This window comes from Aphis gossypii, chromosome X, assembly GCF_020184175.1.
Source record: "Aphis gossypii isolate Hap1 chromosome X, ASM2018417v2, whole genome shotgun sequence".
In the NCBI taxonomy this organism is placed as follows: domain Eukaryota; kingdom Metazoa; phylum Arthropoda; class Insecta; order Hemiptera; family Aphididae; genus Aphis; species Aphis gossypii.
In genome coordinates this window covers 2,746,866-2,772,280 of record NC_065533.1, presented here as the reverse complement: position 1 = coordinate 2,772,280, position 25,415 = coordinate 2,746,866, and the positions used below count along the sequence as shown (strand labels likewise).

Genomic DNA, 25,415 nt, shown 5'->3' with positions numbered 1-25,415 from the left:
AATTACTTCCAAGTTCCTAGAAAAATTTCACCCAAAGTTGAAAATTTGAAGCATTTTTATTGACGTGAAAAGTGAAAAATGACTGATAAAAAAACGTTCAGCATTATATTGTAAAATCAATACGTTCATTACTTCGCTCAAAATCTATAATGTCAACGCAAATTGGATCTTATTGTTTCTAATTCTATTATGTAGCTAAAATAGTTATTTATATAAAGTTAAAAAGAAATACATATGTATATTAGAATTTGAATTTATTAATAAACTCATAAAATTGTTGACTATAGATTAAGTGACATGTTATTCTCTCTAAAACTACAATAGGACACCACCGCTAATTTTCAATGAATGCGTTTTTACAATAATGATTTCAGCAAGACGATATTTTATTAATAAGAAAAAAAAATAATGTCTAAAAAAGAAAGTAAAACGATAGAGGAATTTTTTTATATTGGTATACGCCTTATATATTATTATATAGTTCTAAGGTATTTAAATAATAATTGTTGAGCTTATGACTAAATATGTATTCTTTATTATTATTTGCTATCCTTAATTGGCCATAAATTGACAGCTTTTTACCATTAATTTGATATTTATTAGTTTTTTGACACTAAATTTAGTACCGTAATTGGTAATAGATGTTTCGACGAAAATAAAATAACTAAAAAATATTTAAGAGGAAAATCCTGTGGTTTTAGTGTTTTACACAAATGAATGGGGGTCGTATTTCGCTCAAGTTATAATATAATACTTATTATTCAGGTAAGTTTCCTTGCACCAAAAAGTTTAAAAATTTACATTTTTTCTGTGCAATTTATTTATTGTACCATGATTTATATCAATTCTTATCACTCATTGGAGAATTTGCTCCAATCAATTTCTCACGGAAAAATCAATTTTATGAATTGATACAATTAATAGCACTGAAAAAAGTGGATTTTTGAAGTTTTTGAGACCAGAGAAACTTACTTATATTATTCTATGACTTGACATTTTGAAGAAAGATATTATTCTCGCAATTAAAATTTTATTTCCATGTATTCAATTTAATTCTTATTATAAGTGAATCAATACAACTTTAATTTATTTTTTTAATTATTCTTTTGTATTTTGGTCATAACTATACTACACAGGTATCACGTAATAATATAAAAAAATATTATTTAACTTTTTTTTTTTTTTTACAAAACTTTCAAGTCAAAGACACTGAAAAACCTTTAAAAAAATATATTTATTTGAAGTATAAAAATAAAAAATAAAATATATTTTATATGAACTGAGATTAGTTTTGTTTTAAACCAATAAAAAAAAAATAATAGTAAATATCCTACATAACTAAGCTATAATATTTATTATTGTTATTGTTATTGAAATGAAACGAAACTTATAGTCATTATACCTATAATATCAAGATGTCTCTACGTATTGCGGTTCCATAAGTCTGTCGTTAGACCCGAGAAGAGTAAATTATCAAAATTATATATATTTATAATTACAGAATGTAGATAATACTGTGTTTTACTTGAGTCAATATGATGATATTAATAATACAATAATAAAATAATATAATATTATTATTATGTTGCAGTGACAGGCTATGGTGTTTCGTATATTATGGAGGTCGAATTGCAACTCAATTTAAAAAAGTTATATATAAGGACGTTATTTGGAACCTAACATCCAAATAAACCGGTATCCGAAAGGCCGTAGGTCGTTTGGGTAAATTTAGCCAAAATATGGTCTATTAGTCTGAGTTTTGACATTAAATTGTTTTGTTGACTTGTGTTAAAATTAAGTTGGTTAATTTTCTAAAATTTGAATGAATTATAAAAATAAATTTGTAATTGTTGTAAATAATTGAATTAAAAATTATATGGAGTGATCTACGAGTATAACATACTAAACAATGAATTCAAAAGTATTTTAAAATTAGAATCCCACTCTCAATAAGATAATATAAGTCAAATTTTGTGCCAGATGTCGTCATCAATTAATTGTTAAATAAGCGTCAAAACTGAATGAGAGACATTATTTGACAAATATCGAATTTAATTTGTCTAGACTGAGTCTCACCACGCTAAAGTATTATTATTATTATATGGCCGTGCGAAATACACAATTAAAATACGGTTTTCTAGAGTATTGTTTTAATTACTTGCCGTTACCAGTTACCACGTTAATGATTTGAATTCCATTGGAATTATTGTACCTAAATTATACGATCTCATTATGCACACTCATGGTCCATGGAAGCATGGGGACATATAATAAATACACCACACCATGATATTATTATATATCCTGTACAATATTCAGGTACTTAGAAATAATATTTTCACGTTTATACATAAAGTAATAATAGTTTATATTTTCGTGAATAATTCAACACCATTTTCATTTTACTAGAAAACTATATCAAGAAGAATGATTTTATAATTATTTAGGAATTTTGTTTGTTTTTAATAAATTTAGGTATATATTTATCTTGATAAAAAATATGTTCGAATGGTAAACTCGATTAGGTCAGGTCAAGGAAAATGTAAAAACTATAAATATTTTATTATTAAAATTAAAAGCTAAATAAAATCATAGTAGTCTTGAACTCTTGTGTGTTAATGATTTTGTGTATTTATGGTTGAGCCTTGGTACTATTAAATAGTGAAATATTTGAGTAATAATAGTTTATATTATTAACACAGCTACACAGGTGGCCCTCCCAAGTAAGCTATATTGATACATTAATTTCAATAATCGACGTTATCATATACCAGATATTCATTTATTACCCACTTATAGTAAAAATAATATTTTTGTTTTTTTTTATTAAATGTAGATCAAATGGTTCTTTTTGGCAGTTGAAGACAAAAACGAGGTGTTTAAATTTAACATACGTATTATATATTAACATTTTTTAAAAACTCTTTGTCTTAGCACCGCATGTCTGACCTGTGACTGGTAATTAGTAATGTTACCGTAGTTAACTCGGGGAAATAATTTTCATTTAATATCTAAAGCAAATTATAATAATGTAGGTCTGTATACCGGAATACAAAGAGCCTGTTTTAAGGGGACTGCATGTTTTATTGCTGTTTAACCCTTTCAAGTTGTTGCGAGTTTGATTCGATTAATTTGCACATGCATGTGTAATCTCTGAACGCGGGTATTTATCAGTTCGCAAGCATGATGAAATCAAAGATTATTGCTAGAATATATATAGAGTATAGATGGTGTATTATACGGAATCGGTTTAAATATAATTTGTGTTACCAACCTCGAAGTTTAACGGGTGGAAAGTTAAATAACAGGAATCTGCTCACCTCTATAATGGGACTTGCGGTACTTATCTAGTTATTCCTAACATCCGATTTGAAATTGGTTATTCATAAGTTATAAATATTCGGTTTTCAGATGAAGGGAATATCAAACATTTTTTTAGTCATTTCCAGTATAATTATAAGAAATAAATCGTTTAATTAAAAATAAAATATTACAATATTTTATTAATTATTGTGTTTTTTTTTTTTAGAGCACATTTTAAGGATATATTTGGTCATTTTTAAGGACATATTATTGCATATTTTCAAGCTATATTTATAATAGTATCTATATTCTATACTTCATTTTCATATTTTTGTACAGAGAACTCAATATTTACCTACTATACTGGTCTAATTTTAGGGCTTTTTGGCTTCAACTTAATTATTTAAAAAACATAGTTCAATAATTGGTATGCAACACAGTCACTTTTTAATTGATCACTTCAATATTATACTCCTCACTCTACCGCGTATCAAAATTATTTTTTAACAGCACGTACGTTAAATTCCCTACAAAAATGTCTATATTTGGTGTATTATACACATACCATAAGTCCTTGATAAATATTATCTGTAATAAAACATTCACAATTTTCTAAATTCTTATTTTTCTAGTAATGCAGAAGTTATTATGTATAATAATAAAATACTATTAGGTACTATTCATATAATAAATATACGCAAAACTATTTGTATGAGGAAGACTGGAGTCCTGAAATTGTTTTTGATTAAAAAAAATAAGTCATATCGAACCTTTTACCATATTCTTACGCTATAAATGTATACGAGATTTAACTAAATTTTATTTTTATGAATATATTTACTTATTAGTTATTTTAGAATAATAATTATTATTATTAAGAATAACAAAGTTTAAAGAATTAAAGTTTCAATAAATTAGGAATTGTACAAGATTACCTCATAATCTCAAGATTTATGTTATTTATTTTTTATACGCAGATTACAATCAGATTTATTTTTTACATCTTGAAACATACTATTTATTTTGTAGGCTGATCGATTGTTAAAAAAATTGTGAGACCTTAAAAATATTGTAATTGTAGTAGATTTTTTTATAATATAATTATTTTATATGGAATATAGTACATAACATTGTAATTTATTACAATAATTATAATTATCATGATAAATCGGAATTTCAAATTCAATAATATTATAGGGAAATATATTTATTATTGAAGTTACTTTTTTAACTAAACAATAATGGCAACAATAATATACTTAAAACAATTTTTCAAAAATTTACTATTAATATTTTAAGCAAATAACATACGAATCATTATGTGAATCTCAACTAATGAGTAATGACGCTGCAAATTTCAAAACTTCATTGTTAAGTGTAAACGTACATAGAATAACAGTTGAATAAATAAGTTATTTCGGTCTTAAAAAATTAGTAAATCTGTGACAATTCAATGGTTATGATTGTTATGAATATTTAAAGCTGTTAACTTTATATTGTAAGATACACATCAATTTTTCGAAAACAGTTAGCTTAAACATAAAATGTATACAAGTATTCAAGTATTTTCACAATTGTTTCTAATATATGGTTAATAGTTAACATTTTAAATGGTGAGTAATTTGATTTATTGTCCCTAACTCATTTTATTAATATTTCAAGAAGATGAAAACTATTTTTTTTTTTTATAAATCTGAGATATTTCTTCAAATATTCTACATACGATTTTTTTGCATCGTTAACCATAGTTCACGAGAATTCGCAAAAACCAGTCTATTGTTAATTAAATGTAGGATTTAAACATACATAAAACTCATAAAATATAGTTTTAAGTGCTTAATATTGCCTAAAACTAATGAGAACGGCTTGGAAAACTCGACAAATAAATAACAGTTTAAAACATTTAATTACTCTTATTCCGTAAACTGTAATATCGCAAACATTGAATGTTTGTAAAAGTGCTACAATTATTAAAATTAAAATATATAAATTAACATTTAAAATATTGAAACTGTATAACTGGTTTTTTCTACTTGATTAAAAAAAAATATTGTAATTGCATTTTATTTATTAGCAACAGATGAAACACGGGCCAATGACTTTCGGCTTTGCTTTTATAAAATTCTTAGAAAATGCCTCCTTGCACACTCCGTTGCTTACAGATTGTGCTATAATATTTTTACTCGTTATTCAAATTTTACAAGTATATAAATCAGTCGTATACTTGCATAGGATTTGATAAAATAAAAAAGTAACAATAATCTGGAATCCGAGTTTGAGTTCAGCTACACAATACGTGTGAAGTTTTAACAGCTAGTGCTCAGTGAATAACAAACGTAATATTTCAACAATGAAGTAAACGTATAAAGAGAAATACTCATTTTATCATACACGCGCGTGACAAAAAAAAAGTGTCATAATTATTTCTACTGGAGGAGGTTGCCGTTTCAAACTTCAATCAAAGCCACAGTTATTATTATACAGCCATAAAACTGCAGTAGGTTATTCCTTAAGGCTTAAAGTAATAATATATATGTTTAAGCATTAAGCATCGTACAATATATTTATAGTTGTCAATCTAAATTCAAAATTGTCATCACTATATAGTTTTATAACAAAATTATTATTATTAAATAATATTTTATTAGTATTTTTGTTCGGTGACAAATGACCATTGAATCTAGTAATTTTACTATGTGAGCAATATAATAAATATAATATAATATTAAATAAATTATATGACGACTAGTATTTTTTAAGTTATTAAATTTTTTAAGTGTTTTAAGTTTAAATGATCAGAGAAGCAGTAGATCAAGATTTTTTGAGGTATTACCACTCCACTAAACTAAACTTTAAATATTTATAAACTACTTATCGTAATTACAATGTTTATACATTGAAATACTTCTAAAAATATTCTGCATCAAAATATGAAATTAAAAATATATTTTCTCATTTAAAACAGTAAAATCATGTTCAATGATAAAAGGATTACTTTGAATATGATATAATATGTAAACATTAGCTAATTAGTAATAATATATCTATCCATTTAATAATATAAATGTGAATTTTGTTTTTCAAAGAAAGTTTTTCTATATTAATAGATTTGTTAGGACTCTGTGAGCATGTCATAGGCTTCTTTTTATTCGAAAGTTCAACCCCTATAGTATTGCTTACAATCTCACATATGCATTTACTATTCAATCTTTAAATTATTATTTTGGTTTATCTTGGTTGCCATTGAAAAAACAACAGTTACTTAATTAGGTTTTTTAGGGATTTCGACTACCTACTTATTTAATCCTCAAGTAGATTATCTTTCTCGGTCGAATTTATCCAAAAAGTGAAGAAGCATCGACTTTACTGTGAACTAAAATATATCCAAATTTAAATACTCTCAAAGCGCCGTATTGTATATTTTTTCTTTTTTTATTGATGATGTCAGATGTTATGTATTATAAAAATATAATCAATTATGAAGTAGGTAAATAAATCTTTTTTTATTGTGTCTTGTTATTTTCTAAATAATATGTAAATTATAAATACATTTTGTTTTTAGCTGGATTTTGATTTTAAATTATACCCTCCTCCGTTCCTCACAAATTCATACAAAAATTTAATGATATAGTTAACCACTGTGTCAGAAGAATTCACGAGATTTAAATTATAATCCAGTGCGCATGAACTGCAAAATCATCTTCTATCTCTCCCTTTCTTCATGTAAAATAATAATAATTTACCAACAAAAAGACCCCAAAGACTATACACCATTATTGGATTATAATATGTTTTCTAGAAATATTTAATTGTCTTTCAATTACTGGCACAGTGGTTCTACGAGTTCCTTGAATAAAATAATCTGAAGGTGGTTTGTTTTTGATAATAAAATTATTATAATACACATGAAAATACTATACATGTTTGCACCCCTTACGTATGTGCGACTCCTTTTATTTACCAGGAAATAAAAACTTCTTTTTACCTAGTGAAGAACAATAATAATTATTAATGTCACAGACATAAACAATTTTAAAAGTGTAAATGGCCAATACTTTTACTAAAATAATAGCGCAGTGATTTTTATCTATTTCAAAAAAAAAAAACAATTTTCCATTTTTTTTTGTAAAATTCATTCATACTATTTTAAGATAAAGTAAAATTTACTTACAAATTAATGATAATGATTGATGGCATTATATAAATATACAGGTTTGTTATAAATATTTTTTTTTTTTATATAAAATAGGTACTAAACATAATAGGTAACAAATTAAATTTACATTCTTACTAATAGTTAAATCAATAACTTGAGTAGCTATGCCTAAAATATTTAAAATCTTCTATAGAATTATTTTTCGTATTTAATGATATATCATTGAATTACATTTTAACACATCTATAATAGAGATTCACTCTATACCTAATATACAGTAGATCGGTAAATACTCGCACAATATATTTTATAATGCAATGTTTTTGCTTAATTTATTGTTAATGTGTTATTTCTACATGTTATATAACGTGATTTTTGAATATGTAATTAAATTTCTTTGATTAAATTATGTGGTTATTTAAAATGTATTTTTGAAAATGTCTAGGTACACTAATTAAATTCATGTTTTTAGACACATAGATTTTTTGCTGCATTTATATAGAGTATAGACTGTCTTAAAATGGCACAAACTTTTTTTCATTAACCAATAGGTCATATTAATGTATAGTAGATTACGTTAAGCCTTTTAAAACATGTCGATGTATCGTCTTATTAATATAATCATCAAAACAATAAATAGTTAGTTAATTAAATTTATAAAGAAACCTAACGAATTAATACATTTATTTCGATCTTATACTTATTGATTAGTTCAATTAGTTCATAGTTGGTGAATAATCCACCCACGAACTAGATGTATCATCAATGATTAATCTATAGGTATAGAAAATACGTACGTATGTACAGCAACAGTCCAGAGCATCTTATAATATTATATTATTATTGAATTTCACAAGTATTACCCAAATTTATATAAATATATAATAAAGAAGGTGGAAGGTAGCTTGGACGTGTGTACAATACAAAATGCATGTTTCGACACACGTCCATATTACTGCGCCATGTATTAGCTATTTACGCCATACAGTGACAATTGTTATTATTTATCGTTTGGATTATTGTGATTTTCTATGCTATATTTACAGTTTACGCACAATAGTATATTCTTATATATATATTATATATCTGTAAAATATATATTCAATAATATCACTGAGCAGAAATCGTTTTCATGTATTATACAGGAAAAAGTATTTGTTAGCGTATCAACTTATTATTATTTTATATTGTGTACAGTTTAACAAATGCAATTTCGAATGATTGTCTTGTACGCAAACGATTTCATATTTTCATTCCTTATTGAAACCCAGAACACGTCAAGTATAGATAATATGCATCTGTGCTAGTTGGAGGATTAGAAAGGGTACACGGGATAGTTTATATATACACACATTATATTTATAACATACAAACCTCCCCATTCAGAGAAATATGGAGGTACAAGTTTCAAACAAAAGGTTTGAATTTTGGGTGGCGGTAAGGTGTGAGGTTTATTAACAAGTTTGATTAAACAAAAATTCAAACGGAAACATGCAATTTTTTAAGACAATAAAAACAAATAGTTAAATGCGCTAGTCCTATTAATAATTAATAATGATAATAATAATTAGTATTCAGGTTACAGTGTAGATTCTAAACGTAATCTAAAATAAGTGAAAATTTTTTTTTATAATGTTATTATTATTAAAACATGTAAAATATAAAGGCTATTATACTTATATTTATTATTAAATAGTTAGTAAAAAAAAAAAAAATATGTTACAGAGTTACAGGTGGGAAGTTTTAAGAAATTAAATGTTCAATGAAAATACATTCTATAGTTCTATACGTTATTGATATGATTTTTATGAATATCATAAATGCAAACATAGTCAGTTTTTCATATTTAAGTATTTAAGCTATAAACGTCACAAAAATATTAAATAGAAGTTCCGATGAATTAGATATAATATTTTATACAATTATTTAAACAACGAGTCTAGAGTAATAATTAGGAGTTAGAGTAAGTAATAATTTCCAAGTTAAAAATATAAAAGTAAAAATATTTACTTAAAAAAATGCTCAGTTATAAAATTGTTCACGTATAAAAATTATCAAAGTAAAATATCCATTATTTATTTAAAAATTGTACAGTAACGTTACGACTTTCATTTTATATTTTAATATTTTATGGAAGTAAAATATATACAATACTTTTGATTGTTATATTATTATTTTAATATCTTGATGTTTATTTAAAAACATAATTATTTAATAAGTTGCTGACTATGTATATGTATTAGCTTTATGTATGTACTATTGTATTTATACCATGAACAAAGAAAAAAATGCATTATGCAGTTTTCTATAATAATAATAATATAAATAAACCTTAATACGTTTTTCAAGTGTTTTCATTTTTGACGTAATAAAAATAAATTTTAACTATATTTTGGCGTTGAAATGTTCATACCTACGGGCACAGACGAAAGTCTGCGACATTGTCTGCAGTAATCAACGTTAACGATTTTGTCACCTCGAGGAAAATTGTAATACTAAATATATTGAAAAAATATAATAATTTATTTGTTATATTTTTTGCACGAATTATGTGATAAAATAAAACCGACATCGTCGTCGTCCATTGGTTAAAATTATTCGATCGGTAATAATTTTTTTTGTACGCGTTCAGTGAGAATTATTGTTATTGACAGCGTGATTTCGCCGTTCATATGTAAATATGTAACGTCTGTATTATTTATTATATTTTATTATTATTACTAACAATTTAATTTTTTCATCTATAAAATAACACTAAATTGTGTGTAAGAAGTACAAATGACATACATTTATAAAACACTATATTATATAAACTAATTTTAATTTTAATGTCATTACTTTTTAAAGTTGTTTCATATTATACTAGTTCGAGTAATAATTATTGAGTAAGTACATTATGTTAAATCCTATGATATATGATAAACTTATAAGGGTATAATATCTTTTTGTTGGTATATTTTATGACACAAATTAAAAGAATAAGAGCTTTTTACAACGTTTTTTGCTGGATACTTCTCATAGGATATATTAAATGCAATATAGGCCTTAAAAAAAAATTTATATATTTTGCAAATATTTTGAACAGTTCTCCATCTCTACTAGTACATATACTCGTATACCTACACATATTTTAATTAGGTAAATAATTTATTATTTATCACCCATTTTAAGTGAGTGTTACAAAAAGACGGTGCAACACGATTAAAAAGAGTAGTTACTTACATAATATAATAATTAGGTAAAATATTTTATACAATTGGTAAATAATTAAAAATATAACAATTTTTTTATGAACAAAATTATTATTGTTACTTATATATTATTACAGAACATACTAAATAAAAAAAAGACAATTTTTAAAAAAATGTTTAGAAATAATTTTAATTTAATGAGAAAAATTTCAACTATAGAATCTGAAAAAACTTAAAAGTGGTTTCATACCAGTATTATTGTTAGACAGTGTAATTAAGAAATTAAGTAGGTAATTCAGTAATAAATAAAAAAAATGGTTTCACGTAAGAACTATACTACTCGATAGCTAAAAAAAAAAGAATCAATATTTTTTGTATCATTATAGTATCAATTAATACAATAAAAATTACTATTATTTTGAATATAATCTGTTTGTTTTAATATTATTTAAACTTTTAATTAGAAATATAATTAAAAATAATATTTAAGCGTTATGGCACACTAAAATGTTTGTTTTCTGTATTATGGGGATTGTATTATGAATGAATATACTGTGAATAATTCTTTTTCACATAAAAACGTTTTTTATTTACTGCTGTAATGATATGAAACCATTTGTAAGTTACTTTGTATTCGTATATAATTTTTTTTAAATATAACTTACATATTGATATAAATGTATAGTACTTTAGTAAAAGAAAAAAAGAAAAAGAAAAAAATAAATAATTGCATTAATTATAAATATTTTGAATAAATTGTTTGTATTAATGATACAAAAATAAAATAAGAATATTACAGTTTACGACACAGTGAAATATAATATATATACATTATAATATTATAATATAAGTTTAATATCACATCATTGAAATGATAAATTTAATTTATTTTTCAAAATAAAATTACTACCTACATACCTATTAAAATATCAGCCAATTAATTGAATTACATTTTATTAAGTTAGATGTAAGAACCAAAAATGAGAAACTTTGTATACAATTTTTAAAAATTTTGATATAAAGACAAAAAACAATCAATTTTGTGAACACTCGGTGTATTGTAAATATTTCCGTTTTTGTAAATTTTTTTTTAATACTGATTATTTTGTTAAGTATAAGGTATTTTTTACCTTTTTACCAACTAATAAAACTGATACCTAAAACGACCCTTGTTAAAGCAATAAACATAGTTTATATCTTGGAAGATTATGACAGACGCAAAAAAAAACCTTACACGAGTCAAATCAATGCATTCATAGTTCACATTCAGAATTTAAAATTACTAATGCAGAGTTTTTATCCATGTGTATATTTTTAATACTTCATAAAAAATACACACAATACTATAAACATTATAATTCTAATTGTATCATAGTTGTATAATCTTAAAAATTTTATAAATACTATTAATTATTACCGTAATATGATTATTTTTTAATATGATGATCGATGTAATAATAGTAGTGGGGAAAAAAATCTTTTAGTTGGGAATTATCTAGTTTTAACTGTTTTAAATACAAACATTGATCTACGAGCAACTCCTTAGTTGCCACGAGTCACGACGATGTTCAAACTTCAAAAGTAACAGCAACTCGCGCAAAAACGATTAGTAAACTGCATATTATTGCTGTTCGTAGATCTCACTATAAAATATCTAAGTATAGATATGTATAAATATGTAAAATAATACTATAAGCAGTATTCTTCAACCTTTGTGTAAAACACAATAAAAATATTATAATAATGGTAATATTTAACTTTAATTTTAATTGGTGATATGTAAAATATATCGATAACAGATACCTAACTTATTTTTAATCATCAGAGGAATTATATCAAATACTTATTATTTTTTTGTAAATCGTGTCAAAAATGTTTGTATATTTTGTGTTATTTAATATACTTGGTGACACAATTTGGACCTCTACGGCGACACGCTGGTTGAGAAACACCGTTGTAGGGTCACGCGTGATGGGTACATATCTGACCCAGAACGAGCTCTTTACACTGCAAACATCGCTGTCCTCGTGCCTCGTGCCGTGCAACGTCGATCAAAAATATTATCCTCCACCGGATTAAATTAATACACATCACACATATTATGTAAATACCTAATATTAAAATTTCGTGGATTGTGTGGAGCAACATTTGTACGATCTAATTATTATGAATTACGAATAAGTTATGTTGAGTAAGATCCACAAAAAAATAATTTGATACACATCACGATAGTAAATCTAAACATATACCTAAATAGCTAAATAAGCTTAAAAATTACATTACAAATATAATTATATTGCATTATTTTTCACGCCGGTTTGGTCTAAAGAATTTATAATATGATTTTTAATTCTTATAATTTTGATATTTACGTTTTGTTTCATCGTTATAAAGTAAATAAGATTTTATAAGAAAAACACAAATAGTACAAAATTATATTGATAACTAGCAATTTTTTTTTTTAATACTATTAATGAGATAGGAATTCAGATTTTTATTCAAAATAGGGATAGTAGTATTTTATATTATTATTATTATTTTTATTTTTATTCTTGGAAACTATCGGTTATGACCTTTGGGTCATCAATCAAAATGGTTTATTCTTGGTGACAAGCGTGTTCGGAGCCATGATTTGTTTCAGTCAAATTCTGGGATTATAGTTTGAATGAGTATATATTTATTTTATTATATAGGTACACACACACATATATATATATATATATATATATAAGTACATAAATATAGTGGCTGCGGTAGCTATACGGGGCTACTGACAGCAGGAGTCTTGTTAGAGAGAGTGGCTAAGAGGTATATATGAGGATTGAGAAGGGAACGAACCAATCTCAATTTGTCCGAGCTGTATAAGAAAAGTGTCGGTGGCTTTTGGGAGGGGGGTGGGAGGAGGGGGTACTTATCGGGATAATCGTTTTACCGCTCAAACAATGCACTCCGACCAAAGCAATAAGGCTTACCGACGCAACGGTTCAAATATTATTTGCGAACAGCTCACGTATATTAAACTTATTCATTGGGAGTCTTATGCGAGACGAATTGTTCGGCCGAGAAAATCGAATCGAATTTCAATAATACTATTCTGTGGTGTCAGATTAAATTTTCATTTTTATTTAATGTATGTATATATATATATAATGTATAAATATATTAATGACGCGAGATAAAATCGAGGAAGTCATTCTGCTGTATAGCTTTTGAATGCATTTCGTAATTTAATGGATGTGTTAAATAATGTATTAATGTATAATAAATAATAAATAATTGAAAATAAATAAATATTCTGAACGGGGACGGCACGTATATTTATTTCTAAGGTTATTTTATACTATATTTATAATTATATTATTGTTAGTACTATATTTTTCTATAAAAGAGTTCTTCTAAAGTAAGTCGAATTAATATTTGATAATTCGTTTTAATATAGTATAACCCATTTAATTTAAGTAATAGAACGTATGAACATAAACTAAGAATAAATTAAAAATTTTAAAAATTTCAATTATTTAATTTAATCAACAATACATATTATGAACCATTTTTTAGAATCCTAATCACAAAAAAAAAATATTAATAATAATAAATAAATAAAATAAAGATTATTCATTATTCAAGTTATTATAATGTATGAACTATCTAAGTACATATTAATATTTATCCTTTAAATCAATCATTTATGTATATAAGTACAACTGCGTGTTCCTATTGTATATTGATTAATTTTAAAACTAGGATTTAAAAGCAAAGTTTCGAATAAGGGTTTTGCAGAGATGCATGCAGTAAAATAAATTATTATAAAATTTAAATTTAAAATATCCACCGTGGATTCAGTTTTTTAATGAATTTTTTTAATTTAAAAAATAAAAATTTCCAAGGTAACCTTTGAACAATCGCTGTTAGTATATTCGTGTATAGGTTTAGTAGTTATTGATATGATTTAATGAGCTTAAAGAGAATGAATTCATGTAAATCAAAGTTTGAAGTATAAATTTAAAAAATATTATTTATGTATTATAGTAGCAAGTTTAAAATATTCGTGTAATATTAATTGAAATATGCATATTGTATTTAAATTATAGTACATTTCTTTGACAAAATATATTGTATTGACAAAAATGAAAAGTTTTACAAAATATTTTGTTAGGTAAAATTGTACTGAATTGTTAGAGGAAAAATGGACAAATTGAATTGTACAATATATTTTATAATCAATACTGTTGAAATACTAAAAATATATTTCTTATGTTCAATAGTTTCTAAGGAAAAATTAAATGCTGCATGATATACATATTTATGTATTTTTCCATCAAAAAAATATATAAATTGCATGTGTTATCATTTTGTGGATAAATTATAATAATATGATATATAAACCCATTAGTGGCACAGATAAGCATATTTTACATGGAGATGGGGAACATATTATATTTTATATACCTTTGATGGCCAAAAAAAAGATTTAACATGGCTTATAATAATATATATTATTTAATATTAGTTTTAACTTTAAAGCATACTTTATCAGTAGAAACGCAGTCAATGGTGTATGAGTCACCCCACTCACCCCTTTTACATCCCTCCTCTGGTACTGAGTCTGACGTCTATCTATTTAACATATTTATACTTGAAACACATACATATTATAAATGCGTATTTTTTTCAGCACTTTTGGTAAAATGTTGTACCTACTGTTTGTATTCAAACAATTTGCCCTTTAGCAATAAAAATTACTGCCGGTGAAATTGCGACATATATGTGACCCGAAAATACAGTAAAAATATAGATAACAATATATACTTGTTTATTTAAAAATGCAGACATGATATTCTTCCTCTAAAATGGATTAAACATTTTTGTTTCGGTGAACATTGGGTTAATTTATTCCATTTCGTGACTGAATACCAAAATTGTGTATTTTATGTTAATCGAATTTATCCTTTCTTAATTTTGTTTTAAACATTAAACGAATTGATTAGAACTTAAATTAAAATTGTAATGTTAATTTATAATTTATATACTAATAAGAAATAGGTACCTACTTAAAAATTATTTGGGAACAGTATTATTATTTGTTGGAGTACCTACTGCATATAGTTTAATTATTTTAATGCTGATACATAGTGAGAAATGAGGAAGATATTATGTATATATATGATAAATGAAATATCATTTTCAAAATGACGACTTAAATATATTATATAACAGTGGTGGCTAACTTTTGACTCTCGTCATAGTTAGATGCGGCTCGAGTTTTATTTATAAAATAAGAACATTAAAATAAAGTCATTAAACCACTCAGAATTTTTCTTGAAAATTTTAAACATGATTCGTTGAACGATAAATAATATAATAGGTAATATAAATATTGTTATTTATTAATTATTATACCAAGAAAATTAAAAGGTATGAAGTTATATTGTTTTTATATTAAATCCTAGATTTTTTTTTAAATTTGTTTTTTTTATGGGAGGGGGAGTGTTGCGGTATCATAATATAATATATCTAAAACATTAAAACAATTAATACCTTTGTTAATATTTAATAATGCGCGTTTATTGTCATTAAATGTAGTCTTCATACTTAAATACGATGATCTAATAAAGCGAGAATGAGACGAGTAACAGTGAGTGTGAGCATCAAAATCAAAGCGTTTCGCTTTGATTATTATACGAGTAGATGGAAGTATAACAATAATGGTATTATAATATTTAAGCGTATTTACACGGAAATATACTTATCATCTTTTATAATAATTATTAATGAAATGAAGAGTTGATTTGAATGTCTGTCACGATCGATGAAATATTTACTAAAGTGATAACTACTAAAAAGAGAGAATAAACATTTTTAACTTAAAAGACTTTATGTAAAAGCTCAAGAATCATGCACCTCGAAGTAGATACACATTTTTGAATCTACCATTCTATCGTTGTTTATATTGTATTGTTTTTGAACACAGCCAAGATTCTATTATTATTTATTTATATCATAGTATTTAGTTATTATACTTAACAAATAAAAAATAAATTGATACTTGCCAATCGCACTTCTATGGTTGTATAAGTTGCGTTTACGGTCTAACTCGTTTATCAAATACTTATCTACCAATAATTTTTCTAGAATATTTTTAGATTATTCCTTTTATTGTTTTGACTATTTTATTTGTAGTCTAACATTTCGGGGTAAAAATGAATTGAATTTATTATAGATATTGATATTATTTTAAACATTAATCTTTTCTGCAATCGTACCAAACAGAAAAATTGTGTCAGACTGTCACTGACAGATTGTTAGTATTATAAAAATAGAAATAGAATAAGAAAAAAGACTTATATTAATTTAATCTTCAATTATACAAGCTAGCTGGAGTGCTAAAATAAATGGTATGCTATAATACCCATTAGAACTCATTGTATAATTGCAATTAATGAATTATTGTAGTACGCCTAACTATAATGGATCCTTTACTTATTAAATATCTCTTTTAAAATCTATAAAATTTGAGGATTAGAGTCTATACAATTTACTGTAGCTTTTATATTGAATGTAAATTTATAGTTACATTTTTTATGGATTAAACTAATTTTAGTATTTAAACGTTAATGCCCAATTTAATCGCGAGTCAATAGTGTGACCTAAGTGTGGTCCAAAAAATAAAAAAAATGTATTTTATTACTATGCTGCGATAAGAAACTTAGAAAAAAACAGTTTCTAAAGAGGCCCCGAAAAATAATACTTCCGAAATAAACGTGGTTTAACGAAGCGAGTAAAAGCGCACTAGACGGGCATAAAATACTATGTAATGTGTTGCTAAACAGCAATTTCCATATCACAATTCTTTATTTCAAGTCGCAATCGTGAAATATAAAATAAATTTTGTGGTGCTTGTTTGTCAGTTATAGATATATTGTTCGGTAATGGATAGTGTCAGTATTAAATAATACAATTTTATTATAATAAGGTTTCGATTTTTAAATGACGATAAAATTCCAGTATGGTAACTCATATACTAGTATATGGTTTAAAAGCAAAAATCACGGGTACCTACCACTTACAATTTACAAAACCTTAACAATAAAGATAATTAAATTTATAAAACAAATATTTTTACCTCTTCATATTTGTTTTGAGAACATTTCTTAGAAATAATTAGACGATTAAATCATTAGCTTTATACTAAAATATAATGTGTATATTATATAATTTGATCTTATGTTTAGATCTTAAGATCTGAGATGCCCTTAAAAACATTTTTATCTTTAATTTATGTTCAAAGTGTTTAAGTACTAGAAACAGTTCCTACCTAATCCAAACAATATGTCTGAATAATTTATATTGTACAGTTTGGATTAAACAACAATCAACAATATTGACGGAATTGCTATTGCATATTATAACATAATAATATATGGTTAACTTTGAATAAGTACTTAAATATATTATGTTTTCATATTTAAATTAAAATTGCTTTTATTATTATATATTTTTTTTTAATACTGTTTTAATTAATAACAAATAATGTTTTAAAAATGTTGGCAATAAAAAATAAAATAAATGATACATTGGGTATAGGTATAATCTTAACTAACCTCTATCCTCTCCAATTGAGCACTGTGAAATTCACTCGTACATAACTTATGTTTTACAATGAGATGCGATATATATCGCTGATATCATATATTTTACGCTGTACCCGCCTGTAACGAGAGGGATAGACGATAGGATGGACAGCGGGCGTAAAAGGGGGGCCATGGGGACCAGACGAGTCATTCTAAAAGGAAAAATAACAAAATCAATAGAATTCCTCAGAGATGAGCAAGTAATGTATATACCACATATAGACATATACAATATATATATATCGTATTTGCGAACAAACGAAAACTTATTGTCTTTCCTGAGTTGAACCAATAAATCGTGTCACGAGAGCCAGAATGCGTGTGAAATATACGGAACACCCAAGGACGGACGTACGATACATCTCTGCATAAATAAATAAAGGTGTATATATTATATTATATATATATATATATATATATATATATATATATATATATATAGAAATATAGTATAGGTATAAATGAGGTAATCGCTGAGAAACTCATTAATAGCGTGGGTTGTTGCTGAATGAATATCATGTATAAGGTATTCCTTTTAAAAAATAAAATTATTTAAGAAAATAAACGTGATTGTGACTGCATTTCATACAACAGTTTTCTCAATTCATTTTTTTAATATACATCACTACAATCAATAACACAAAATATTTTTTTATATAGATAATCTTCAAAAATTTGTTCCTTTCCATTTTGTATATGACTTAACTACAACTATTTAAATATAAAATGGACTTAAACATGTTTGGTTTACAGGTTTGGAACGAACACGACGATGGTAGCGGCTTATGATTCAAAAACTTTCCAAAGTATTATTAAAAAACTTTGCTTTCGTTGAATGTGGAATAATTTCGTAAGGTAATCACCACTTACATTTTTAAACCGTAAATATGTTATGAATTTTTGATGCATACGATTATTATTGATTAGATATTATAATGTTGTTCGTCATTTGTTGTAAAATAAAAAAAAAATTATTTATATAACTCTGTATCTTAAGTTATTAATATTTAGTAGATAATGCTTTCGGTCGAGATATGATTTCACTGTACAAATATCAGTTAAAAGTTTATCAACCATTGATTTTGTAACAAACAAGGTCAATATAAAATAATATATTTTTTAATCACAAGAGTTAAGAAACATTAACTGTTATTGTTACATGGCATATGAAAACTAATGATTTATGTACAATTATAAATAATATATTATCTGAACAATCAAATATATTATAATTATTAATATAAAAAAAATATATCAAATTTCAATCATTTAACTGTATTGGTTTGTATTTAAAACTCTTCAGCAAAACATATTTCTTAGTATTATCTCCTACTTCAATTACTTATTAAAATACTTTAAAAATTGTAATAAATTAATACGTATTGTAATGTAATTATCAATTTACGTGATATACATCCCTCCAAAAAAAATGGATTGTAGTGTTATTCCACGTATTATAACGTGACGTTTACAAAAATTATGTGACCAAATTACATTTTTTCCAATCCCTTTGAGGATTGAAATCTAATCACTTAAAACTGGAATAAGTCTACTTTTTGTATATGTATATAATATTATATGTTAGGTTGGTAAAGTATTATAATTTTATTAATATAAGGTATTTTTATTTAGTGCTAATGTTCAATCATTATTATTTTCTGAATGAAAATAGAAGAAAATATATGAAATTTGTACTAAAGTTTATTTTGTAACTTAAATCAATATTATAGTAATCATGAAGCTTTTAATAATTTAATGATTAGATGACTGCATCTTAGTTATATGTATTATAAACCACAGGCTACTATGATAGGTATAATATATAATATCGAATATTTAAATATTTTCCATAGAAAACAGTATATGATATTGACATGTGTTTCTGATGTAAATTTCTGATTGTATTTATCATAAATGTATTATAAATAGTATTTATAAAACTTAAACTATATTACATATTGGAACTATTATTCGCAATACTATATTTGAACTTATAAAATAATAATTTAATGTTTTTTTTCTATTATATCATGATGTTATTTTAGAAATAAAATAGTATCTAAAACTATCTCAATAATATTCTGGTTTTTATATGATGTTAATTTAAAAGCAAAATATTATCTTGGAACAAAAACATCGTTCATTTAATTTCTTTTTTACATTATTATTCAGTTGTTTATTTTCTGCATACATATCTTTTCAGATGGTTTATTTTATTCGAATATTATTTAAAATATGAGATACTGCTTTCCAATTCAATGTTTTATGACATATAAGTAATATAGACTTTTAAAATATATATTATATATTATACATCCATATTTCTTATTTTTTACTATGTTCTAGACACTTTATATGTTATTCACATTTTAAATTCATACGAATCAGATTTGAAGTTTCTATGACAGTAATTTAGTATTTTTAAACCAACATATTTCTCTGTTATAAAGTCATAAACTTTAAACTTTACAATATATATATATACACCAGGAGTGATACAAAAATAATGAGTTTATAAAAATTAACTATATGTTAACTATTTACATATTAAAACAATCATTAAAATATTATTATGAAATTCTTATTTATAAGTATCGATGAAATCGGTTTATTTTCTTAAATGTTATTACCTTTATTTAAAGTTCGACTATACTGCTGAAAAATGTTAGATTTAAAAATCGAACATTTTAACATTGAATTTCTTTTTAATTTAAAAAAATACCACAGCAGATTCTTTCGTATGTCAAGTGAAGTTTATGGTGAATAATTATTAACAGAAGCTCAGTCAAAGGACAGTCAACTAATATCATTATTATGAGGTATTAATTAAATATAGAGAACGTGTTAGAAAAAAAGTGATCAAATCTATGGAAGAATGGCTGGGTTCTTCTCAACACAATGTTCCAGCTCACAGTTTATTTTTTTTTTTTAGTCAAAAAATACTGAAAAATAAATTTCTGTACTTCAATATCTTTCGTACTTGCCAGACCTTGCTCTTTGTGACTTCTTTTTATTTCCAAAAATTTGAAGTTCATTAAAAGGTACCCATTTTTCAAATGGTTTATGTTGTAAAAATTAAAATAACAGAACTTATAAAAAGACTAACTGAAAGCGATTGGAAACACTGTATTCAAAAATAGCGGCAATGTAAGCAACAGGGTTTATAGTTGCTGAAAAGGGTACTTCGAAAATGATAATTGATAATCATTTAATTAAAAATTTTTAAAAATAAATAATTTTTTTCATATATCTTATAATAGTATATATAATACACACACACACTCGCATATATATATATATATACATATATATATTGTATACTGAGTTTCGCTATGAAAACCATTTTCATATTTTCAATCAACATCTTATTTGATTTATCTAAGAAAATTAAAATAATAAAAAAATAACCACAAAAATGTTTCTAACTTACTCAACTACAGTAAAGCAAAACTTTAAGTAATAAGGTGTCAACAAACACGGTAGCAAATATGACATAAGAACTTTACACAATTCCTACATTATACATTTTTGTTGGTATATAAAGTCAAATGGCTTGAAGCAGTAAAGCTTTTATTATATTATGCTAATGTATTTTGATATTAAACATAGTAGGTACCTAAGTGAACTTGTATGTAGGTACCTAGTTGTGAACATAAATTATGTATTTGTACACTACCAAATTGGTAATTGGTAATCAATAGCTGAATTTAAACATTTATTTATTTTGTTTTTTTTATAATATATATAATATATATCTTTATATATTCGAGTTCTAATGATTATTAATGGTATTGTTTTTTCTCAAGTGTGAGATTATTTGTGATCTAATTTACCTTCAGATTATGTGGGTAAATTCACATAATGCTAATCAATTATTATCAACAATATTATAAAAGTTAGCTAGACTTAAATAGCTACACGTATAAAATATATAAATGAAAACTTTAGATATTTTTAAACATTTCATTAAAAACAAACTAAAATTCTTGAACTTAAATATTTGTAATTTATAATGTTTACAAATAAAATAAATGAAATTATATATCGGTTACAATATTTAATTTAAATAATATTAATTATATAATAAGCTCATCCAAATATATTATAAAATTATAAGATGAAAGTTTAAAATGTTGAACCTTAGGATTTGGATGTAAATAACATACGATTCTATTAATGCGAGACGTCATACGAAAAACTTAACAATACAAATAATGGTGTCGAACAAAAAATTTCACACATATGAAGTTTAAGCCACCAAATATGAAAATAAAATAAAATTATATTTAACAGGCTTGGAGGTAAAGATTTCGTAACAGTCAACGTTGATATAATACGATTTATTTACTCTGAACCAACGCCAATGTAAATGTTAATGCACCTACGTGACGCGTTTTACGAAAAAAACATTTTCGCAAACACGCCGCACACATTTTTCTGTAAACAAGATTAGTAAAAATAAATTGAATTAATATACTATTATAATATATTTATATTATTGTATTTATTCTTTCGTGAGTACGAATATTTGATACTATAAATAGCTAGTAATACATAATTAAAATATTATGTCTTTATATTACATACCTATACTTATAAAATTAATTTAAAATGGGTATTTAAAATATATCTTAACCAGTGTATGATCAAAAATATAAATACTAAATACATTGAAAAATTATTTTAAATAAGTAACTGTAGTAACTGTACATAACTATAATATTTCTTTAAAATGATATTTGTATGGATACCTTATATAATAAATATTTCTACAGTCACAGTAATATTATTTTTATAATAATATAAAATAATATATACTGTATAATATATCAATTAAATTCATACATTACATTAATATTATTCATTTATTCCAATGAAGCCCAAACGACAAATCATCATAGAATTTTAGTATAAAAACTATATTTTGTTTTTATATTATAAATTAGAAGTAACATTCATTAATACATTAATGATTTTTAAATTTTAAAAAAGGAAGCTTAATATTTTTAAACAGATTTTAGAATTTCTATGAGTTTTAAAAGTTATAACTAGACATGTTTTTATGTAAAATTTCATCTAAGTATTTTATGAACTGATGAAAAAAATAAAAACAACAAAACATACTACTATAATAAATATTATGATTAATTTATTATTAAAATCTCTGACTAAGAGATAGAAATGTTTTTTTTCAGTCCTTGCAGACAAACATCCATCGCTGTAGAATATTTATCATAAAAGGTATTCGTTGTACGTACATGACATATGTGTACCATTGCTATCATTCATATTACAACAAACTTGTTTTTAACCTCTTTGTATATATCTTTTCACAATATTTTGAATATTATATACCAAATACTGCTCATATAAAAGTTTTCTGAACACAAACGAAGCAAGTATCATACACTTAATAATATCTATTAATTTTTTTTATGAAGTGAAGTTGAAAAAATATTGTTTTTGTTGCACGACTCACAAACGTTTAATTCTTGTGCGAATAGTTAAAAGACTTTATTTTCTCTCCCAATACAGAAATTAGTAGTTAATAATAAATTAATAGTTTCTTGCTTTTTTTATATTTGTGCCTAAGTGCTTTTTAAAATTCTTGTCACATAGAAACGATGCTGTAGTTTTCTACAAAACTGTAGTAAAAGAAAATTTGAAACTTTTTTTTTACAGATATTTCCGAAGATTCTACAGAAATTGTAAATGATTGTCTTTTTGAACTGTAATTGCAACTTATGGTGTTTTTTAAGCAAACAAAATATTTCTTATTCGAAAATTAAACTAACAATGTAGTTATTTAAGATGCATGTAATATTTAAATAAATTTCTTACTTAAGGTAAATAATATATCGATGCAATTTTGTCGACATGTCTTGCAAGATATTTACTCTATTTTCAGCGTAGATTTTATATATTTATTATACGAGTACCTACATAGGTAATAGTACGTAGAAAAGTGAAACATAAGTAAAATATTATTATAGACTATAGAGGATGTGTAAAAATTGACCAATTGTGTTCATTTATCGAGCAATTTACTTTTTTATACGTACTCGTTATCAAATAAAAATGTATATGATAAACACAGAAGAGAATGTTTTCCTACCAATGGTAATAATTTTTGTAAATTTTTTTACATAATTAAAGAAGTATCAACTTTTATTTTAAAATACAAACTGCCTTTTATATTATTTAAAATTCAAAAGGTGTATTTAAGTTGAGATATCTAAGAAATCATTATTTAAATATTTATGCTACATTTCTTTAAAATAAAATATGTTATGTACGCTAAGTATTAAAAATAAAAATTATAAATATATTATACATTTTACAGATAGAAATTTGAATTTGAAAAGCCGTCTCATTATTATTATTCTTAAAGGTTCGTTTAATTCTTCAACTTAAATAAAGTACATAAATAAGAAAAAATACAAACCAATTTTTATCAAAACCGTATTAATAGTTAAAACTAAAAAAAGTTATCAATAATCGTATATAGTATAATATAATATTCAAAGAACACTTATATTCTTTATACTTTAGAAATATATTTAATAAGTGTTATTAAAATAATTTCAATATTAAATTATTCTTTTATATTTTGTTAAATATATCGTATCTTTCAAATTTTAATAAATGGGCTATACATTTAGAAGGTATAATATTAAGTACTTACAACAATCATAATTAAATATTTTAGTGAAAATTAATATTTTAATAATGGTATTTAATATTATTTATACTAATTTACTTAATAAAAATTTTTAATTTAAATTGTAATAATCAGTTGTATAGTAATAGTACCTATATGAAATTTATAGATATTGATACCGTTATATTAAAATGAAGGAGAATTATAAAAACAAATTATTAAAAAATGAAGAATTCCCATTATGATAAAGAACAAACGATTAAAAATGTATTTTCCTGTTAGACTGGTAAAATATAATATAGTCTGGTTCATGATAAAACAATCATCATTCTACATTCTATATACCTAATAATTATTATTATAATTATTGTTGATATAAAATAAGATTTTTAAATACAGCTGTACTATATACAATAACCATTTTGTTAAATATTAGAATTACTTAAATTTTCATGAATAATATTAATGTTAAT

The 25,415-nt window shown here is 24.1% G+C and overlaps 1 protein-coding gene across 1 annotated transcript in view; it reads right to left on the bottom strand.

The window, feature by feature from the left end:
- Positions 1-25,415, bottom strand: part of LOC114132236 (mucin-5AC-like) — a 241,956-nt gene that overhangs the window by 71,017 nt on the left and 145,524 nt on the right. The gene's annotated exons all lie outside the window — the stretch shown is intronic.